The sequence below is a fragment of the Neolamprologus brichardi genome, chromosome 12 (genome assembly GCF_056152115.1).
Source record: "Neolamprologus brichardi isolate AB-2024 chromosome 12, ASM5615211v1, whole genome shotgun sequence".
Taxonomy (NCBI): domain Eukaryota; kingdom Metazoa; phylum Chordata; class Actinopteri; order Cichliformes; family Cichlidae; genus Neolamprologus; species Neolamprologus brichardi.
Window position 1 is genome coordinate 31,619,128 of NC_142115.1, and position 19,878 is coordinate 31,639,005.

Consider the following 19,878-nt stretch of genomic DNA (forward strand, 5'->3'; position numbering starts at 1 on the left):
GTTGGTTTGCTAAAAATAAAGTCATTACTTCTGATTGTTTGCACTGGAAAAACTGCTTCTATCCATCTCGGCACAGTGAAAGATAATGCCAGCAAAATCAAATCACACAGATAATCTAACATAAGTCTCAGCATATACAAGGATCATCTTTGAAATGTTCTTTCCAAGACCTAAAAGTTCAGAGGAGATTATTCTGAGTTGCTTTGAAACATTTTTCCATCCAAGAAGCTACAAAAGTATTTTATCCTAATTTGGAGTCTTGTAAAGCAAATTCACAGTACCCAAGCCTCTCTATACAAGTGATTTTCATTTGTACTGAGGTAATGAAGTTGCCAACCTGTGTGGTATCTAAAACATCCCCCAATTAATGCATTGCCAGCATACCTTGTGCGCTGGACACATGTGCACTTGTCTGAAAATGGTAATGAAAGCTAGGCATACTCACACATATGCAGGCACACAAACATACGCACAGCACTGGTCACACTCATTCTGCTGCACAAAGACCATCCTTTATTCACTGTGAAAGCTTTTTCAGAGAAATCCCATGAATACAGAGGGGTCGGTCTGTGTGTCTGTCCCTCTAGAGCAAAGCCTGGAGTTTTCTCATTAAAGCCATTCATCCTCTCTGGCAACTATCTGTGCTAGTGCCTTTTCAGCTGAACATTTTCTTCCAACCCTGTCAATAGTGTGTGTGGTCTACTGTCTTGTTTTTTTTGTTTTTTTTTTTCCCAAACTCACAGTCTCTCTCACACACTGTCTTTTTCCAAACCCCTCCTCCCTAAATAAATACAAACACAGACACACACACACACACACACACACACACACACAATGAAACAAGTAAACACACTAAGAGCAGTGTCACAGAGCCCCATCACCAGGCTGCTAAATTATTCAACAGTCCCTCACAGCCAATTTTGCACATAAGAGAAAGTAAAAGGTGAAGAGCAGGAGGTTTATCTTTGGGCACGTCTGGCTGGGAGCTGAAGGATCAACAGGTTACAACCACACACACAACAAAGAAAGAAGTAGAGATGACGAGCAGGAGAAGAAAGCATTTAACTACAAAAGCTCCAAATTATTCAAAACAGGGAATGAGATGCTGTTCCACTTGTGATGAGAGTAGGCCAAGTCTCCCTTTACTTTGAGCCTTCTGCAGTCCACTATACACTTAGTACAACAACTGTCAACAATGCATATCAGCCTTAAGTAGCAGAGCAAATTCTTTAAATGTTTAGTGGTTGTTTTTGTTACAGTGCATACTTTTGATCTGGTTAGTTTTGGTTTGTCACAACAAACATTCTAGCACAACAAAGAATTTCACATGATGTGCAGTTCCCTGTAACCTATAGCAGTGGTCACAAGTTAACATACATGATAATTTTGGTTTGTAATTATTTTATTGAACTGCTCCTTTTTCCATGATGGAATGATTGTTCAGCATACATCTTTAATGCCTTTATCCCAAAATAAATTTAAGTAGCCCAAATAAAAAAGAGCAATTTTTTGATTGATGTTTTGTTTTTGTTACAATATTATACATTAAAGTATAATATTGTAACAGAAACAAAACATTAATCAAAAAATTGTTGAAACACAAATTACGACATTGTATAAAAATTACAATCATCAACTCAAATACTTGGTTCTGATTGAACAGAAAAAGCATTGACATATATTTTTCCTTCCTACGATAGCCTGACGGGCAGGGCAGAGATAGATTCTGGTAGCCCGACTGGAAAAATTGCTAGCCCCGGGATGTCGGGCTAGCAATTTTGCGAGCCCTGTACATGCACACATCCCTAAAAAAATGGCCATCCTGTGTTGCAAAGGAAGATGCAATTTGTTCTGGGCATATTACCAGTTTGGTGGGCAGTACAGTATTGAAGCTGTATTAATGAAAACAAGAACAGCAATTTAATGCATTTAATTGGCAATTTAATGTTGCCTCTCTCTCGGAAATATATGGAAGGTGGTGAGACCACCATTTTCGTTGGAATAGGTTTTGTTCTGAACAGATTTCTGGTTTTAAACTTATTCAATCCTAACTGAACAATTCTAAAGTTTGCACCAAAAAAGTAAAGAACCACCCCAGCTGCTTTAAAAAACAATCCAAGCAAGAGTTAGAAGTTTTTTGTTGTGTTGTCTGTTTTTTTAATTCCCAACAGAATAAAACATATTTCTAAATGTAAACTGCAGCACAGGATTTTTAGTTGCTTTTTTATCTGACAGCTGCAGTCACCACTGTTATCTTGATAGTTTTAAACAATAACTATGTCATACTGTGAAATATCTGCATAGATAATCTAGAGTTCAATAGTTAATTTTCCCCTTAATGAGGAAAAATATACACAGAAAATCTGATCTCAATATGGTAATAAAAACTTATTAAAGTATCAGAAAATATGTGTGAGAGCTCAGGTAGTATATGCACATTTCTACAAATGGCCTTGTAAATATTTTACACCTAGACAGACATTCATTTCATAGTTGTGGTGCTTTTTGGCCAGTGTAGGCACACAGCAAATCAGTGTACTTGACTTCTTTATGGCACTTTTATGTTTGTCAGACATTCAGTTTGTCTGAGGATCCCACATCAAATATTTCCATGTAAATATTTTATCTACAAACTCTAAATCAGAACATCTGACAACTACTCACATCACACTGGCTTTAAAAAACTGAACAGGCAGGAAGCTATAGCACGTTTTTTTGTTTGTTTGTTTGTTTTTTGCAAGAACAAATTGCATCTTCCTTTGCAACAGTTTAAGTAAAGGTTTCTATTTACTCTACAGTTCAAATAAACAAAACTGATATGAAAAAAGCAAAGGGATTAAAGAGGTTAAAGATAGGCTATTAAAAGAACTGAGAACAAAAAAAGAAGGACAGGGAAGCATGCAGTCAACAAGGCCAACAAAGCACGAGACAATAGAGTTATTGAACTTTGACATCAAACACAGACACGCCTTTGTTCCACTTTAAGGTGGATGAAAACATAACAGGATTTTTACTACTCTTTTCTACACATACAGACAGTGCCAGAGAATGAAGACTGTGTTTTGATATTTATGTTTTTTGAAGTAAAAATCTTCAGCACTTTCAACTTTGTTGTAATTTAATATTAATTTTGGTGTTTAATAAAGTATAGGCTCTAAAATTTTAACTAAAGAGAATAAATCTGTTTCTTTAACTGTTAAGATTCAGTATTAACACAGACATATGTCAAAATATAACCGTTTAGAAACTGGTATTACCATAACCAGTATAAAAATATTCTGAATCTTACCTAATCTCAGAAACAGTTAAGCTCCAGTGTGCTATTTTATGACCCTTACAGCTGCGTCATGGCAGCTTTCTGTTGTATATTTTATCTTCTATGACGTGCCTGCAATTAAAACATGTCTAAATGTGGGAGGTCCATGTTTATGTAATTCCTTTTCTCCTGGGCAATCATTTTGGTCAAACTCTATTTTTTGAAAACCCTCGTAGGCCCTGCACAGGATCAGTTCATTATTTTAAAAGCACGACTCCACCAGCGCCACCTCCTCTAAGCTGACTCACTGAACAAACACCAACATGCACATGTTGGATTTATGCAAATTATATCCAAAACATTCAATTAATCTGAAGTGGTTTGCAGGGTTTGCGCGCACCTTAGCAACAATGACTTACTCATGGTCCCCAAGAGAACATGATGTTAATAAATAAATATAAATACAACCATAAAATAACACTTGAATTAGCCCCAGGGCTCACACTAACCTAGATATTCTCTTTTTAGCTTGGACAAAATTTGTACGCTGGCTTTGGGCTGTGTGTCAGTATGAGTATGTACAGTATGAGTCAGTAAAAGTACACTTTCCTGTATGTGTATACAGACAGAGGTAATATGTGCTAATAATGGGTCTTTTGATTAAAATGAGAGAAAGATTGATGGCAGATATTAAGAGAGGATAAAAGAGGTCTCTGTCTCTAGAGCTCATAATAATGTTTAGTCTTAGTGAAGTAACTGGTGAAATGAAAGTAATTGCATCCTTCTTCAGAAATGAAGAAGCCTCTTGGATGAAAGGTGAAACCATTTTTGCAAACCTAAAGTCCATTTGGCTTCTTTTGTAAAGCTCTTAAGACTAATTGCATCTTTATTTGATGGACTGTATTCATCTATGTTTTTACACAGCCTTTTGGCTTGAGAACCCTTCAAACAAAACACATTTTAAAAATGTCTCCAAATTATGATTAATTCAAGAACTCTATGACTTGATAACTGTACCTTTGTGGTCTGAAGTCACAAGTGACTTCATTTATGGCCCAGAGTAATTAGAAAAATGTACCTCTCAAAAGTATTTGTTTTCCTTTTTTAATTGGCACTTTCCAGGCACTCAACAACACAGATCAAATTCCTTTAAAACACCATTGCCTTTTAGGGAAGTTTCAAAAACATCACAAGAGTGAAAGCACAGATGGCATTAAAATGACTGCATCACTTTAAAACTGAAATAAACAACTTTTCACTGATGGGATTAGTTACACCTATGTTTTTCTTGCTGCTAAGTGTTAGGATGTCCAGGAACAGATAATGAACACACAACAGCTGTAGTCCAAAACAGTTTCTCCACAAAATTACCATTAGTAGATTGTTGATGAAGCCCTTTATCATTTGCAAATCCTTTCATTTTATCTTTTACTTAGACACTTTTATCTCTTTCAATACGTTTTGTCAGTTGTCTTATATAATTAACTTTACAATTATGTGAACTGAAAAGATTATTTGGTTTGCCTCAGAAGCATTTATATTTCTGTATGAAACTCCTGATCAACTGACAAAGTCCTCCAGCAGCTCTTGTAACTATAATGGGAGCAAAGGATAAAGTAAGGTGACATCATTACAAAGTGACAAAGTGTGGAGTGGGAGTGGTGCTTAAGGTGAACCAATGGCTCGGGTAAAACATTTGACTGTAACATGAGTCTTCTTTCAATCCTGGCAATAATTGTTCAAGTTCAAAGCATGTTTAAGTTCCATAACAGCAACCACATGTCACCATGACCATAAAGGTCAAGGCACAGACAGATGATCGCATCCTGCTGGGGGCATCAGATCAGAAAACAGTTCACTATGTAGCCCAAAAGAGCATGGACTAACAATGGCTTGGTAAGAAGAAAGGGATGGGAATTCATACAAAAGAAAAAAAAACAAATAACACTTATGTCAGCCTACTTGTTGTTGCAAGAGATGTGGATTCCTGCTTAATAAGATTTAAGTTCTTTTTCCTTCACTGAGCCATATTTGATTCATGTTGTTAGACAGTTTACAAACAGCAGAAGTCAAAACTCTGTCATAGGTCTTAAATCAAGAATGCTATCCTTTCATTGTTTTGTTTTGTTTAATGGATTTCTGTATGCTGAAATGATCTCCCACTCAATTACATATCAAGATACCAGCATTTTGCAAAACATTTTGCTTCATCTTCAAATTTGTTATGACCTGCTCAGGTGATATTCCAGCTAGCTAATGGGCCTGCACTATAGATATTAATGACAGGGTTGGGTGACTGAGGCCAGTCAAACAGAGCAACAAGGTGTAACCTGCAATCATCATCCCACAGACAAGCCTAATTTAATCTGTAAAACTCAAGTCTTGTGTCACCAAGTTTAGAGTATTTGTCAGACTCTGTCTACATACTGTCAGGTGATGACACCTACTTTCAACTAACAAGCACAATCATAGCTCTCTAACCCCGGCAAATTACTTTTTAAAATTATTAAGGTATTAGTGTCTTTGCATCTTTTACAGTTTTACAATGGAAAAAACCCCATCTATGGCCATATTAATAGCTATAATTACCTGGTTGGAATATTCTAAATCTTAATATTGCAAACATTAAATTTTCTACAGTAAAACAGAAGCTACAACATTTTTAGCAGCTTCTAAATAAGCCATCCAAACTTTTACATCATTTATGTTTTGAAATTTAAACACTAAATTGATTTATAGATTTTCACAGGCAAAATACATGTATAATGTGGTAAGTGAGGGTAAGCATAATTTAAGAAAAAAATCCTTCCACATGTGCAACCTGTAATTTTTATGGTTTTGATTCACCTAAGACAGGTCCAAGCAAAAAGCCCAAAGACAACCATAAAAAAAGGGTATGGAATGATTGCATGCTATGCTAAGGATGATGGCATTTGGTTTTGAACCACACTGAATCAAAATTTTAACTGGTTTTTCTTCTGCACATGCTCCGTTCCTCTCCCTAGTTTAAAAAAAAAAATGTTTTTATTATAATCTTTTAATGTATTCTTGCTCATACAAATAGATTGACAAACACATAACTGCATACATATATCTGCCCTGTATCTCACCTTGAAACAAAAAAGCAAGTATTTCAGACGATTTCCACTTCACTAGGCCTCTACTGCTTTTGAATGCTTTAACAAAAGTGGCATAACCAAAAAACTACAGTCACATGAGCAGAGCAAATTATTCTTTCAGAGTATAGTATGAAGGACATTTACTGTAATGATGTCATGACTAAATATATACCCATAGTTTGCCTACGATAATGGGTGGGTGAAAGGCAAATCATGGGGCACAGCACGTTGATATTTTTCCACCATAATGTTTTCACACCTAAAGAAATCAACTGAATCAAGACCCATAGTTTTCAATTTACACAAGTTGAAAATGATATTACAGTTACTGTGTGAAATGTTTAAAATGTTCATTTTAAAAGCCATTTCTGGTGCTAATGTAGTTTAGGTAAGAAAATAGGAAAGTAACAAATTTACTTTGAAGTAAAACCAGGGCCTCGTGTGTCTTTACATCATTAGGGGGAAAAATCCCTTTTTTGATTCACAAAAAAAGGAAAACAATTAGGCGCAAATGCCTTTTGGTCAAAGAGGTCTCAGCATTCAGGTACCGAGCTGTTACTGACAATCTGTGACACACTGGACTGCTTTTGGTTGTAAACTGGTATAAATGTGTGTAACATCCCCTGCCATTGGCCATATCTATGCAGGCTCAGCTGGGGCTGGATGACTAGATAGGCCATATCGACTAGGCAATAACCATGGGACTGTTTATGACACTATCAATTCTCAACTGTATTGATTTTCATTGTGGTTGAAAAAATATTCTTCAGTTCCACACATAAACACACAAGAGCTGTGGATAGTTGCTCAGGTGGTAGAGTGGATTGTCCACTAATTATTTGATACCCAGCTCCTTCACATGCCAATGGGCAAGATACTGAACTCAAGATTGCGCCAAATAGCAAACCAGAACCTTTCTCTGTTGTCAGTAATGTGTTTCAGTGTTTCAATGAGCAGTCGATAAAGTACTTTCCAGCACTACTAAGGCTAAAATGAAATACATAATTTGCCTTCTGTTGAATAAAACACCCCCCATCAAATCAAGTTTTTCAGATGGGCTGTATTGTTGCATAATTCCAATAAAATTTTTTTAAAAAAACTAAGAAAAAAACACACCCACAGCACAAACACAATGGAGATATCCAGTTCACTTAGGCGATAAGGCCTTACAGACAATAATATTTAAAGGAATATGATTTGAATTATTTACTTAAAACATGACATGGCAAGTACTGATAACAGAGAAATTTTACACACTACTGTACTCATCAATTTTAAGTTCTTCAGAGACTTGAACACTCTTTGCTCTTTGAGTCTTTTAGCAATAGCCTTCACTAGGCATGTCCTTGAGACCACAGTAACAAGTGGTAGTGGTCAGATGCCCACACCAGACAGTGAATCATCCAACTGCTGTAGCCCCATTCTGCTTTCCCAAAAGGCCATGCAAAATGCATGAGCTTGAACATATGAGAAAATGCTCACACACAAACACTTTGTACATGAACAGTCACACAAGAATACACATAGTCACTACATGAAAGTATAGTCACTGAGGAAGGTGCACGAAAACACACAGACGTGGATTTTAACTTGTGGAAGTACACATCAGCTGATCTAGTTTCAAATGTGCGCATGCACATGTATAGTGAAGGGCTGAGTTCAGTGAAGTGCTACTCTAAAGCCCAACAGGATTTTCCAATCAAGCAGCAGAAAGATTAATAGAGGCCTACTGCATGCTTTATGGTGAAAGCCGTGCAAAAGAGAAGTCATTACACTGAGTAGGACATGTAGCCGCTACTTGCTGAGTTTTGTTCATAATGAAATTTTAATAAGAGCAAAATTTAATAGGCAGGTTGAGCTGCCATTAGCTGGGAATGACTGGAGCTCCAGTGCCATCATTGGAACTCAAACTACTACAGTCTTTGCATATGAGCATTTGCCTCCAACAGGGTGAGTGAATCAGATTTCCCTAAATTCTGTAATCTGGTGCAAGAGACTTAGAACAAAGATTCAGATTCCTTGCCTGGAGAAGTATCTTAATCTTTTCAGTGGCCTTCTTTTCTTAATCTGCCGAGCAAGGTTTGTCGAATTCAGAGCAATACTGCCTTCTCTTCAGACAAAGCCAAAGCAATGAACATGAGTCTACACTAAATCTCACAGCTCAGTGAATGGATTCCATTTAAGACTCCTATGTGGGACAGATGAGACACCCTTTCTGACTTTCTTGAAGGCTGTGTTCTTGGAGGAATAGCGATGATGTCATGCAGTCTTTTGTTGAGGCCTCATGGGATGTTGCACATCACAGTTATACATTAATGGGTAGGACTCCGAAAGATGTCAGCTTTATAATAGACTGAATAAAGCCGTCCTGCAAGCGCTAGCGTACCACTGCCATTTTCTAATGGAGCCTGTGTCTGTCAGTTAACCGTGAAAAGACCAAAATAATGATTTAAAAGAAATTATAAGGAGTAGGGCCATAAGAGGTGTGTGTCAAAGCCTGCATGTTGTTCTAGACAAACACAACAAACTTTGCTTGCTCATGTCACAGTGCCTCAACTGATTTAGTTGTATGTTAATGAGAATCAAAGGGAACATGTATTTTTCTTGATTGATAATCTGTCAAAAGTATGTCTCAGCGCATACAACACATCAGGAGAAACAACCTATAACATTTTTTTCTTTACTCTGCCTTTTAAAAAGAAAAGACAGCATGCTAAAGTAAAATGAAAGAGAAAGATGAAGGGAGGAAATTAAGCAGAGGAAACCCCAAAAAGGAAACATGCATCTAGGCCACTGAGTCATTTCCCGTGTGTTTTGCTTTTTCCTCTTCTTTTTTCAAATATACACTGACAGTATAAATTATGTACATCATCATTGGAGTTTACACAGAGTGGGAGAGGGCCCATGAGCTTTAAGCTTTAGGATTTCAGCTTTTATCCCCTGTAAAGTCTGCCCGCAATTAGTCTGGGAATTAATTCAGGCTCAGAACTTAGCCTCCCCCCTTTCCTCTTTTAGATCTTTACTGATTCATCCAAACCTCTTTTACTCACACTCACAAAAAAAAAAAAAAAAAAAAAAAAAAAAAAAAAAACACGACATGGGGAATAAATGTGATATCTTCCCCATGGAGGCCAGATTTTACCCATACAAATAACTTAAAGGTAGCACCAATGTTATAGAGAATTTTATTTAAAAAGTTAGTGATTTGTATTTTTATGCCATGTTGTGATGAGGATGGTTCTGCATATATGTGCATCTGTTAAGGAGATGTGGTTGGTCTGGTCAATTATGAAGAGTAATAAAAAATAAGAAATTCCATAACACTTCCTGCTGCACTTAAATGGAGCATGGTTCAGTGATCCAGCTGCAACAAGTGCTACCAGTAAATATTCTAAGTAGAGATTTTATGATGTGCCTCGCAGTGCTCAACAGTTTCATCAACATTCACACGGTTCTGCACTTTGATTCTGTTCCCCAGGGCCAGAATGACAGTGCTAAGTTTAACTATAATGACCTAAGCGATCCGAGGGAGGAGATTCATTGCAAAAGTCCTAATCTGTTGTATGTATTATTGCGCCAGTGCATGCCCACTCCAAGCTATTTCTATGTGGATTTTTTTGGCCACACCAGCAAAATTATGACTCCTAATTTGCCCTACATGCCAGAATTGACTCCAAGTATATTTGTTCTGATTTTTACATAAATTATGTCCACTTATTTCTTTTCAGCTGTCTCTCAGAGATGAAACGACTGCCATTTTGCTGTTCTCAGTTTCAGTTTGTATCTCCTCTTCTTGGAGGTGCAGGCACACACAAACACACATAGTGTAACAGAGTGCAGAGGAGAGCAACAAAAAAGCAGTCAGATACGCATCACAATAGGGGGCATCAGGTGACTCATAGCCTGTAAAAGCTACCCAGTGTTTTTTGGGGGTTTTTTTTAAAGGCTAAAAGTGTTAACAATCTTTTCACGCTTGTGTGCCATGTTCAAACAGTAAGGTTGGAAATGAAATGTGAAAGGGGGAAAGGTGTGGCTATATATTCCGGTCTGAGATGGTCATGCTCTAGAGCAGTACTCAGTGGTCCTGAATTTTGTATATAGCACTTCTAAACTTCTATTTTCCGAAGTTATATCTAGAAAAAACAGGAAATTCTTCTTTGATTGATGAATTATTTTAACAACTAATGTATTATTAAAATGTTTTTATCATTTAATTTTATGCCCACAGATTTAGTTTTAATTAGCTGTTAACTGACAATCAGGTAGTTCCCGCAGCAAGATCTGTGATACTAACAATCTCAATTTCATTGTACTTTTTATTTGATCCATTAATAGAACCAGATGGAAAAATGCTAAAAACCATTGTGTGCAGCCTAGCTGTATGCAACTTTCTTTCCTATCACAATTTTGAAGGTATTCAGCCTTATTTCCTGCTCCAGGACACATGTAGAAAAATAGCAGTGCTAGACAGATTTTAAGAACAGTGTCATTAATCAGTAAATCACCCTGAGCTTTTTTTGTAATTATCCTGGTGTTTTCCCATCATTTCTAGCTTTGACTGGTAGTCCAGGCTTGCTGCTCCTGGTGGGACCTATTAAGTTCTTCAACGCCTCTGGCACCATGTCACTTTGGAATTGGTAAAGTCTTACTATCCCTGCATCTCTGCTTTAATTGTGCACTGTGATATCACTGGTACACACTGATAGAAGGTCACGAACCATGTGGTCAACAAAACCCTACAGTTCTTTATGTGTTGCCAAATCAATAATTAATCATGTGCGTTTTTGTATTGCAAATATTTTTTGATACAGGGAAGTGGCATAAATAAATAACAGGAACATTTTGTAACAAATAGCCAAATATATCACAGTCAGAGAAAGGATGTTTTCATGTTTGAAGAGGAATAAAAAGGAGTGGCAGACCAACAGAAGCTTTTAGACTTGATGAATATCAAGTACTGACCAATGCAGTGCCTGCAGCTGGTCCTCTGTTTCATTTATTATCAGAGCAGTCATGTGTAATGGAGTACCAATGCTCAGCACAGCTCATTTAATTTCTCTATACAATGAACAGTTTGAAAGCTAATCAATGAATAACTTCTTAATTATACTGTGTATTATAATAATCACAACTTAAACAAGCAACTTGAAGCTTGGCATCTAATCTAGCAGTAATATTGTCTTGATACTTCCTTCTAAATTGTTTATGAAAGCACAATAGGCTTTCCTATCTGACATGGCTCCTGTATCATACCAGGAAACAATAGCTGGACGTGGGTCAGGCTGGCTACCGTCTATGACAACCCAGTGAGGGCGTGTGCATGTCGGCTTCTTTGATACCCTCTTGGCCTAACAATGCAAGTACTTCCTATCTAGCCGTCTGGGACGATATCATCCTTGCAATTATGCTAAGGTTTGCAGCCTTCTGGGTCATGATGAGAGCCTGTGTGTGAGAGAGTGAGTGAGTAAACTATAATGACTGAGGGAAGCAGTGGCTGGGTGTTGACTGGTAAGTCGCAGTGTTATTGGACAATTGTTCAGTTTAACCCCAGGCTCTCAGGGTTCATAAAGGCATCAAAAGCTCTCCTGGTAAACACTATTAAGCAAGAAAGGGGTGGCTGAAGTACTTACTTTGGCTGGCCTTACATTTTTTTCCATGAGAAACTCCTATGTTCCTCATTCATTATGACACACAACAGTCCGGTTGATGAATACAGAGATAACACAAAAAGCTTGGCTGGAAAGTAGCAACTATGGGAAGAGACGCAAGTGCAAGAGAAATTCAGGGTTGTTTCTTAGTCCAACCACCATGCCTTGTTTGTCCTAATGTTTTCTTGCCTTTTAAATAAGTGCCTGTGAAAGAAGCCAGGCTGAAATACAGAGTTAGCTAAAAATGAAAAATAAAACTCACATTTGTCTTGATACACTGCTGGCTGGTGACAGCACGGCACAATCTCCCCCAGCTTCATCAGAAACAAATCTCCACTTGACCCAATGGAGGCTGTCCAGTCACAGTATTAGAGCTGCACAGAGCTTGGGCAGAGGCCTAGATTCCCTTGGGACTAGGGCGTTTTTGGCATGCACTTTGGTAGCTCACATGATGAGAAGTTATCAAACATTCACATCATGTTAGGTAGCACTACTGATCCTAGATGCCCTATAGATCTTTCAGAAGTGCTATGGAATAAAAGCTATTATAATGGTTACTGCTGGTCACTGTTGACCACAGCATCCACAATTTTGCCAACATGAAGGTTCTGAACCTTCACACCAATGAAAAGTGCTCTGAAATAAATGAATGAAGTTTGGAGACATGTTAGCAAAGGTGCTGAGTGAAAAATTATGGTGAATAACCGTGTGACACAAAAGCGCTTTGAGCAGCCAAAGGAAGCTCCCAAAATAGATGTGGTGCGGTGTATTACCTCACCCCCACTCACATCAGTAAATGTGTCCATCACATTCATGCATCCTAAGCCCTGCTGACATGCCCCACTCTATGAGGCTCACAGTGCATACTAGAGTTTTCCCAGTTGGCTTGCATGCAGGGGAGAGTCAGCAGAACAGAGGCAAATGGTAGGCCTATGACATGACACTTTCAATTTTTTAAAGACCCATATTACAGTGAACCATGTAGTTCTAAAAATAGTCCAGTCTGAGTCTTTTCCGCCATTCTGCCAGGCTAAATTAATCCTTAGGCCCAGGAGGGGTAGTGGTGGGCAGAGATAAGACAAGTCAGCCATCAGCATTGGTAATGTCTCTTTGGGTGATGGTGATGGCTCCTCATAATTCCTCAGCACTTCAACTTGGCCTAGTCATAGAAGAGCAGGGATAGGCTTGCATGTTTCACGGAAAAAAAAAAAAAAAAAAAAAAGGGAGACAGATGTAGTTGGACATAATAGGGGTTGAAAAGAGGGTGGGTGGGGGGGGCCTACTCATGGTCACAGCTGCAACCTCACCAGGGGATTGGATGCACACTTCTAATAAAGCTCTGTAATCAAGTCACTCGTGCTAACCTCCCACACCCACAGAGGCTAACTTGCCAAAATACCTATCTTGTGACACAATTTGAAAAGAAGAAAAAAAAAAACAATGAAGGAAACAATGGACATGTAGTACATTAGGAAGAATGACGTATTTAACAACCAATATGTGGTGCATAATAGTATGCAGCACATACATTATTGTGCTCAGTGAAGAAATTGAGCCAGATGCTACACTAGTGAAAAGCCTATAAAATCCAATTGGAATTTCCAGATGAATAAGCACACACATACTTAGATCAGAACTGCTGCAATAATTACCTTTTTAGGTGTGCAATATTTTCATTGTGAAAACTTCAGTGGGCGACAGCTGAATACTTCTGCTCAAGATCTAAAGTGGTTGGTCTGACTAATACAGTTTTCAGCTGTGCAAGGTGGCAAGTAAACAGCAGAAGTGGCACACTCACTGGGGAGGCATTTGTTGATGAGACATCTGCTGGGCCGTGGCTTCCCCCCTCTGAGACAGCTTTCAGTAGACCAAGGCCATGACTCAGGTCTGCACCAGCTGCTGGGCCTTGACTAGATCCATTTCACATTTTTCCCCATGATGGTCAGTGGTGCAAATACGCCATTGCCATAAAAATCCAGAAGTGATGCCGATAAAAGAAACTATGAGCTGGACATGAATCAACAGATGGTTTATAAAAAGGGCATTGGCTTTGAGGAACTAACCATCTTCACATTTAATTAAATAGACACTGTTAGTTGGACACAAACACTGCTTTAATGCACACCAAAAGAAGATTTAGGAACGCACCTACTGTGAACATGCACATGTAGGTAGTTCTGACTGGCTAATCAAACAAAGTGCTTCTATAGATAAATTCTGCTAACACATATCTGTGCTGGTACTCTCTCTTGCTGGCTTCACAAGACTATGATCTTGCAACAGTGCAGAGTTTTGCTGTCAACTGAAATCATCATTAAAAGCAGTATGCATGAACACATCAGTGGTGGGGGTAGAAACGGCATAATTCTCCTTACCATCTGAGACAACATTCCTGTATCAGACATCCTAAACCAGATCACTGCATAACATTAAGCCTGACAGAAGCCCTTTAATATTGATGTGCCCTGCCACTGTAGCATAAACCACCAAACTGCTGTGGCACTGGATAACTGACAATTCTGTAATATAGGTTTCAAAAGTCAGCCTTTCATCGTGTGAAAGGAAAAAGCTTTTCACTTCAACAGGTTTCACCTAGAAGCAAATTCAGCTCTTTCTCATTGAGGGGTTAAATTGTTGTAAAATATCACAATTTCTGTTTCAAATATGTGGATATGACAATGCCAATAACCTTATTACATAATTGTTTCCAAACTGTAAGAGGCCTACTAGTAGGCTTGTCTAGGTTTTACAAAAGAACAGGTCAACTCGATAACTTTAACATTCACATAGGGGGACTGGGAGTTTAATTTCTCGATTATAGCTGATACAGTTAAACTCTTCCCAGTGATAAGTTTTTGGGTTGTTTTTTTTTTTAAATCCCAGCTTCGGTAAAGCCAGTAGAGGGCTTCAGTGGCTTCTAGTTTCTCTGAAATAAAACAAATCAGGATTTCACTGAGACAGACAGAGATTGCATTAGACGCTGCAGCATATTACAAGACCTATAAAGGGCACATAGAGGTCAGGACAACTATTATAACTAATATAGCCTGTTTTATAAGATGGCAGTATCTGTTGTACAGATAATCTGCTGCAGCCCATTGTACATCCCAATGACATGTGGACAGACCCAGAAGAAGCAAGCCACGTCTGTCATAAAAGACTGGGAACTGTGGTTTCCATTCTGCTGAGTCCATTTCCTCTTTGTGACATTAATGCAATAATTTGAAGATCCCAACAGAATAAATTCTCTCATTAGGATAAGGGATTTGGCTATGGAGTAGAACAACAGAGTCAGAGCACACTAAGCCATCATGTCTCTCACTTTCTCTCTCCAGCATGTTGAATCCTTGCAGGTTTGAATTAGATTACTAATTTTGAGGCTGTCCTTCCCCACTGTTCTATTTCATGATGCCTTGCCTTCTTGAAAGCACTAACTGATTTCCTGAATTCATGAGAATACAGACACACACACGCACACAGACACACACGCACGCACACACGCATCTCTGTCTCCTCTACATGCACTGAGTATTTGTTTAAATAGTTTAGATTTTTTATCAACAATTTAAAAAAATAAACAAGTTAAAGACAAATAAACATGCAAACAAAAAAAAAAAAACAGGAAAACACTCATTTTGTTAATATACAAGGTAATTAATACCCAAACAACTTTTTTTTTTTTTTTTTTTTTACATTAAAGACAAAACATTCTGTGAACATTGTAAAAATGCGTATAGGATGGCTGTTGCTCACTTCACACTGATTTCCTATTAGATCCAAATCATCCACAAAAATCAAAATGTCACCCAAACCATTTCAATTATACTTTGTGTCTTTTAATATATGTGTTATTCTATCTAGTGGAAGAATTGACATTATTTATCTTATCCTGTGGGTAATATTTGGCCTCTGAGTGTTTCCCCCACCCAACAAACACGTCACAATTAGCTCTTTGGCATTCAAACAACTGAGGTTCATTAATTGTTCTTCATTTTAATTGTAGTCGTGTCCTCCTGGCTACAAACAGAAAAAAAATAGCTTGAGGTTTAATGGAATTTCTTTTTAAATCATTTTAGCATATATCACTCCGACCCATTCCAAAAATGTTTTAATGTTTCTACACTGTCACAGTAAAAGCACTTCTTGAGCCTCTTTTGGTGCATAGATCCCTTTTCACTTTGTGGTTTGATCTGAAATGTGAACTAAAATACTATGTCCATCATTATCTGTGCACCATTAAGCTACATGTACCTTTAACATCTAGTCTATGTTGGGACTGGGGTTGAAACATTCAGAGAAAATGGCACAATCAAAATCATAAAAGGAGATACCAATAAGGAAGTGTGACACTTTCTGTTCCCTATCTCAGTGGAACTGCGATTGGGTGGTCGATGAACCGATTAGATATGAATGATGTGAAAAACGGACACAACACACTTGCACAACAGTGACGTATTTGCCCTTTGAACAAAACCGAAGTAGGGCACAGAAACTCGGACATAGCACAGAAAGACAAACTTGACAGATGTTATAAAGGAGAACTGACATCAGTTTTACAATACTCAATTAACATTATCTCAAGATGAGTAAACCACTGTGTAAAACTACAGTGTGCAAAATTGATTCACACAGGGTTTTCATCTACAGTGCATCATTCCTAAGCTAAATGACATAACAGAAAAAAAAAGAAAAAAAATACTACAAATCGATGTGAATTGCATGCAGGTGCAGTGTCATAATACGGGATTAAATTCCCGCGATCCATGCCTGAAATTGAGTGGGCAGGCTTCTTAAAATAAATCTTTACAAATGACACAGTTTAGCAGTCAAACACGGGTCTGCTTCCTCACTCATGCGCTCTACACACAAGAGATGACATCATATTGGGTCAGCTTGGGTTTTAGCGCTCAGCTTGCTATCTACATCTGCCATTTCGAGCGCGTCGTATTAGCCTACATTTACTTTTAACTACTGCCCATTTAATGGAGCACCGTCTCGTGTGCAGGTGAAGATGTCCGGTACAATTCAAGCCATGAATGACTTATATAATAAAACAATGAATGACGTACCGTTGTTGTCTTTGCATTAAATTAGTGCAGTCTAATCCTACAATCTAAATCCTAAAACCCCCCCACAAAAACAGAACAAAACAGGGTGTCCAGATCATGATCGCCTGTGTAAAAAGGCTTCAGACAGACGTAGTAAAAGTATGCGTAGTGTCATGCATAGTGGACGTTACACTGTCTCAACCGAAAGCCATTGTGACCGTGCGTTGATAGTAAAAGCTCACTCACAACAATGTGCAATGGAAGGTACCACAGTCATTTTGGACGTGACAGATTCAAACGGACTGACACTCACACTGCGTGAGACTGCTAAAATAACACCAGGGACAAGTTTATACACCACCCAGCCACCTTGTCTGTTGCAAAAAAAACCCCAAACGTTCACTTCACTACAAGCTGTCATTCGTTTGCTCAGCATACTCACCCCCCGAGGAACAAACCAAACAGCAAAGCTTCTTCTTCGTCAGTTCACAGCGTAAAAAAAAATACCCACAATTCAGCCTAGGCTTAAAAAAGGTGCAATAACGAGCAAACGTGCACACTTCGTTAAAGCCGTTAAAAAGCAAACCTACGCACTTAATCCCAACGAGCTGATGCTTGTCTCCGTACTCACCACCTCTGAGTTGCGTTCAAACAACAAGCCGAACAACGTCGAAAACAGGCGATGATAGTCATTACCAACTTCAGGTGCAACCTAATCGACACTACTACTCCTTTGTATCCACTTTTACCGCTTTGACATTTAGCTACAGTAGCTCAGCCGTTGAGCCAAGAGGAAGTGTCATTTTCAGTTCTCAGCGCGCGAGGCTTTTAGCACGAGCTGTTAACCGTTACAGTGGATGGGGACAAACGTTGACAGCAGCGCAACAGCGGAGTGAAAAAACTACTCACCTTTTGTAAAATTCGTCCTTGGTGAAAAGCGTACGCACTTCAGGGTTATTTTGTCCGACTCTAGAGATTTCGATGTGACTTCTCGAAGTGCTGTCAGTTGGTCTAGACTTCCTGAATGACGGAGCAGCAGGAGCACAACCCCTAGCCCGTGTTTGACAGCCACTCTGACAGACAGGCGGAAATAAAGTTGTCTCGTGTTGGGAACCGACCGCTGGAGGATGTGCGCTCTGCGCGCTTGGTATTTTCCACATAATATATGTCTGACTGATTGTTTTGCGTGTACTTTATGCTCAGTTGTTTTGTCCGAATACAATACAATTTTTTAAAGTATGAATCATTCTTACAGTGGCGCAGCATTCAAAAATAAAGATATTAATAAAGATATTATTGAAAGTGAACGACCAACAATCCTTTACCCAATTTCCTTTGCAAATCATTAAAGATGCATGGACTGAGTCATCCCGATTCTGTTGCAACTTCAGAGATGGCAAGCCAGCTAGTCTGCTAAATATGCTCAGTGCGATGATGCCACCTGCTGTTGTACTTTGGAAGTTTAACTGTAAAATTATTGCGTTTATTCTGCATCAGGGTCGTTTCCAGGAGTTTTTGCAATAGGATGGCCGGGGGAGCGGGGAGACCAATAAAAACCAGTGGGGGAGTAGGATGGGGCACAGGAAACCACAATATTTGATCCGAAACGAATACCGCGTATTCACTAGCAAGGACCTCAACCTCAGATGCAAATGAAGAATATTTGCTGATAATGATTACTGGCTCCTGGCCTAACGGATTCCACTGATACCTTTTGGATGACAAACAGGAAAAATGGGGAGGGAGGGTGCGGCATGGAAATAAGGACATGTGTAGACATAGATGTAAGGTGAGGAGAATGTGTGGATTGTAGTTTCACTCCTTAATATGATAATAAAAATGAACTCAAGTATTATAATTTTCAGGCTTATCCAGACCTGTTTCCTAATACAGACATTATGCCAGAAGTGGCACTTAAGAGTATAAAAATCTAGATCTGTTTAAATTAATTCCATTCTACTGAATAGCTGTTTTGTAATGTGGAGAAACAAGTATTCAGACTATCAATAAAAAAGTTGTATTCTTACTTATTTTCCCCAATAAATCAAAAGTTTTACTTTTGATTGTTTAAAAGGAACAGTGAATGTTAATGGACATCATATAGACATCTAAAATGTAGATATGCCAGATTTTTTACCCAGAACTACTAATTTACATCATTACTACTTGGGCAGGTAACATGAAACTATTAAAAAATATAGTAAAAATACAAACAGACCTGAAAACACAGATTGTCAAACAATACATTATGTTAAGTTAAAAGCAATCACAGATGTGGTTTGCAATCAGCCATTGCTTGACTTATGCCCTAAACATAGGATCTTTACAGTGTCTCTTTGTTGTAACTGGTAAACTATTTAAACATTTATTTCTCTTTTCTCTTCTATAAATGTGAAATGCCTTTCTCTTCTAGAGGTAGGCCTAACACTCCCAACATCAATTCTTTGTTAATAAATTCATTTTAAGATGAAATTAATTTAATTAATGTAAATGTATTTAGCATTACTGCCTATTAGTGCAAGCAAAAGTGCTTGCAGAATCATATGTTTTGTAACACTCATTCACAATTAACGATTTATTATCGTGTCACTTTGGTGTTGATTAATTAATCATATTCTGCTGGGTAACTTTATCTACAGTAGATTTATGTTTAGAAATCTGAAAAAATAATAACTAACTCAAGCTTTAAAATACATTTTATGGAGTAAAAAATACACTATATCTATAAAAGTATTTGGGCACACCTCCTAATTGTTCTTAATTCAGATGATTTCAGTCCCATAGCCACAGGTGCACAAAACTCAAGC

General features: G+C 38.1%; 1 protein-coding gene across 5 annotated transcripts in view; it reads right to left on the reverse strand.

Annotated features, from left to right (window-relative positions):
- The window catches only part of taok3a (TAO kinase 3a), a 63,087-nt gene extending 44,932 nt beyond the window's left edge, over positions 1-18,155 (reverse strand). For 2 of the 5 annotated variants that reach the window (XM_006803871.2, XM_006803874.2), the window contains exon 1: positions 17,981-18,155. The gene's annotated coding sequence lies outside the window, so the exon portion shown is untranslated. Of the gene's footprint in view, positions 1-13,821; positions 13,931-17,513; positions 17,663-17,702; positions 17,908-17,980 lie in introns of those variants that run through there. The other 3 variants (XM_006803872.3, XM_006803873.3, XM_087849347.1) reach the window with 3 other exon arrangements.
- Between the last annotated feature and the right edge of the window lie 1,723 nt (positions 18,156-19,878).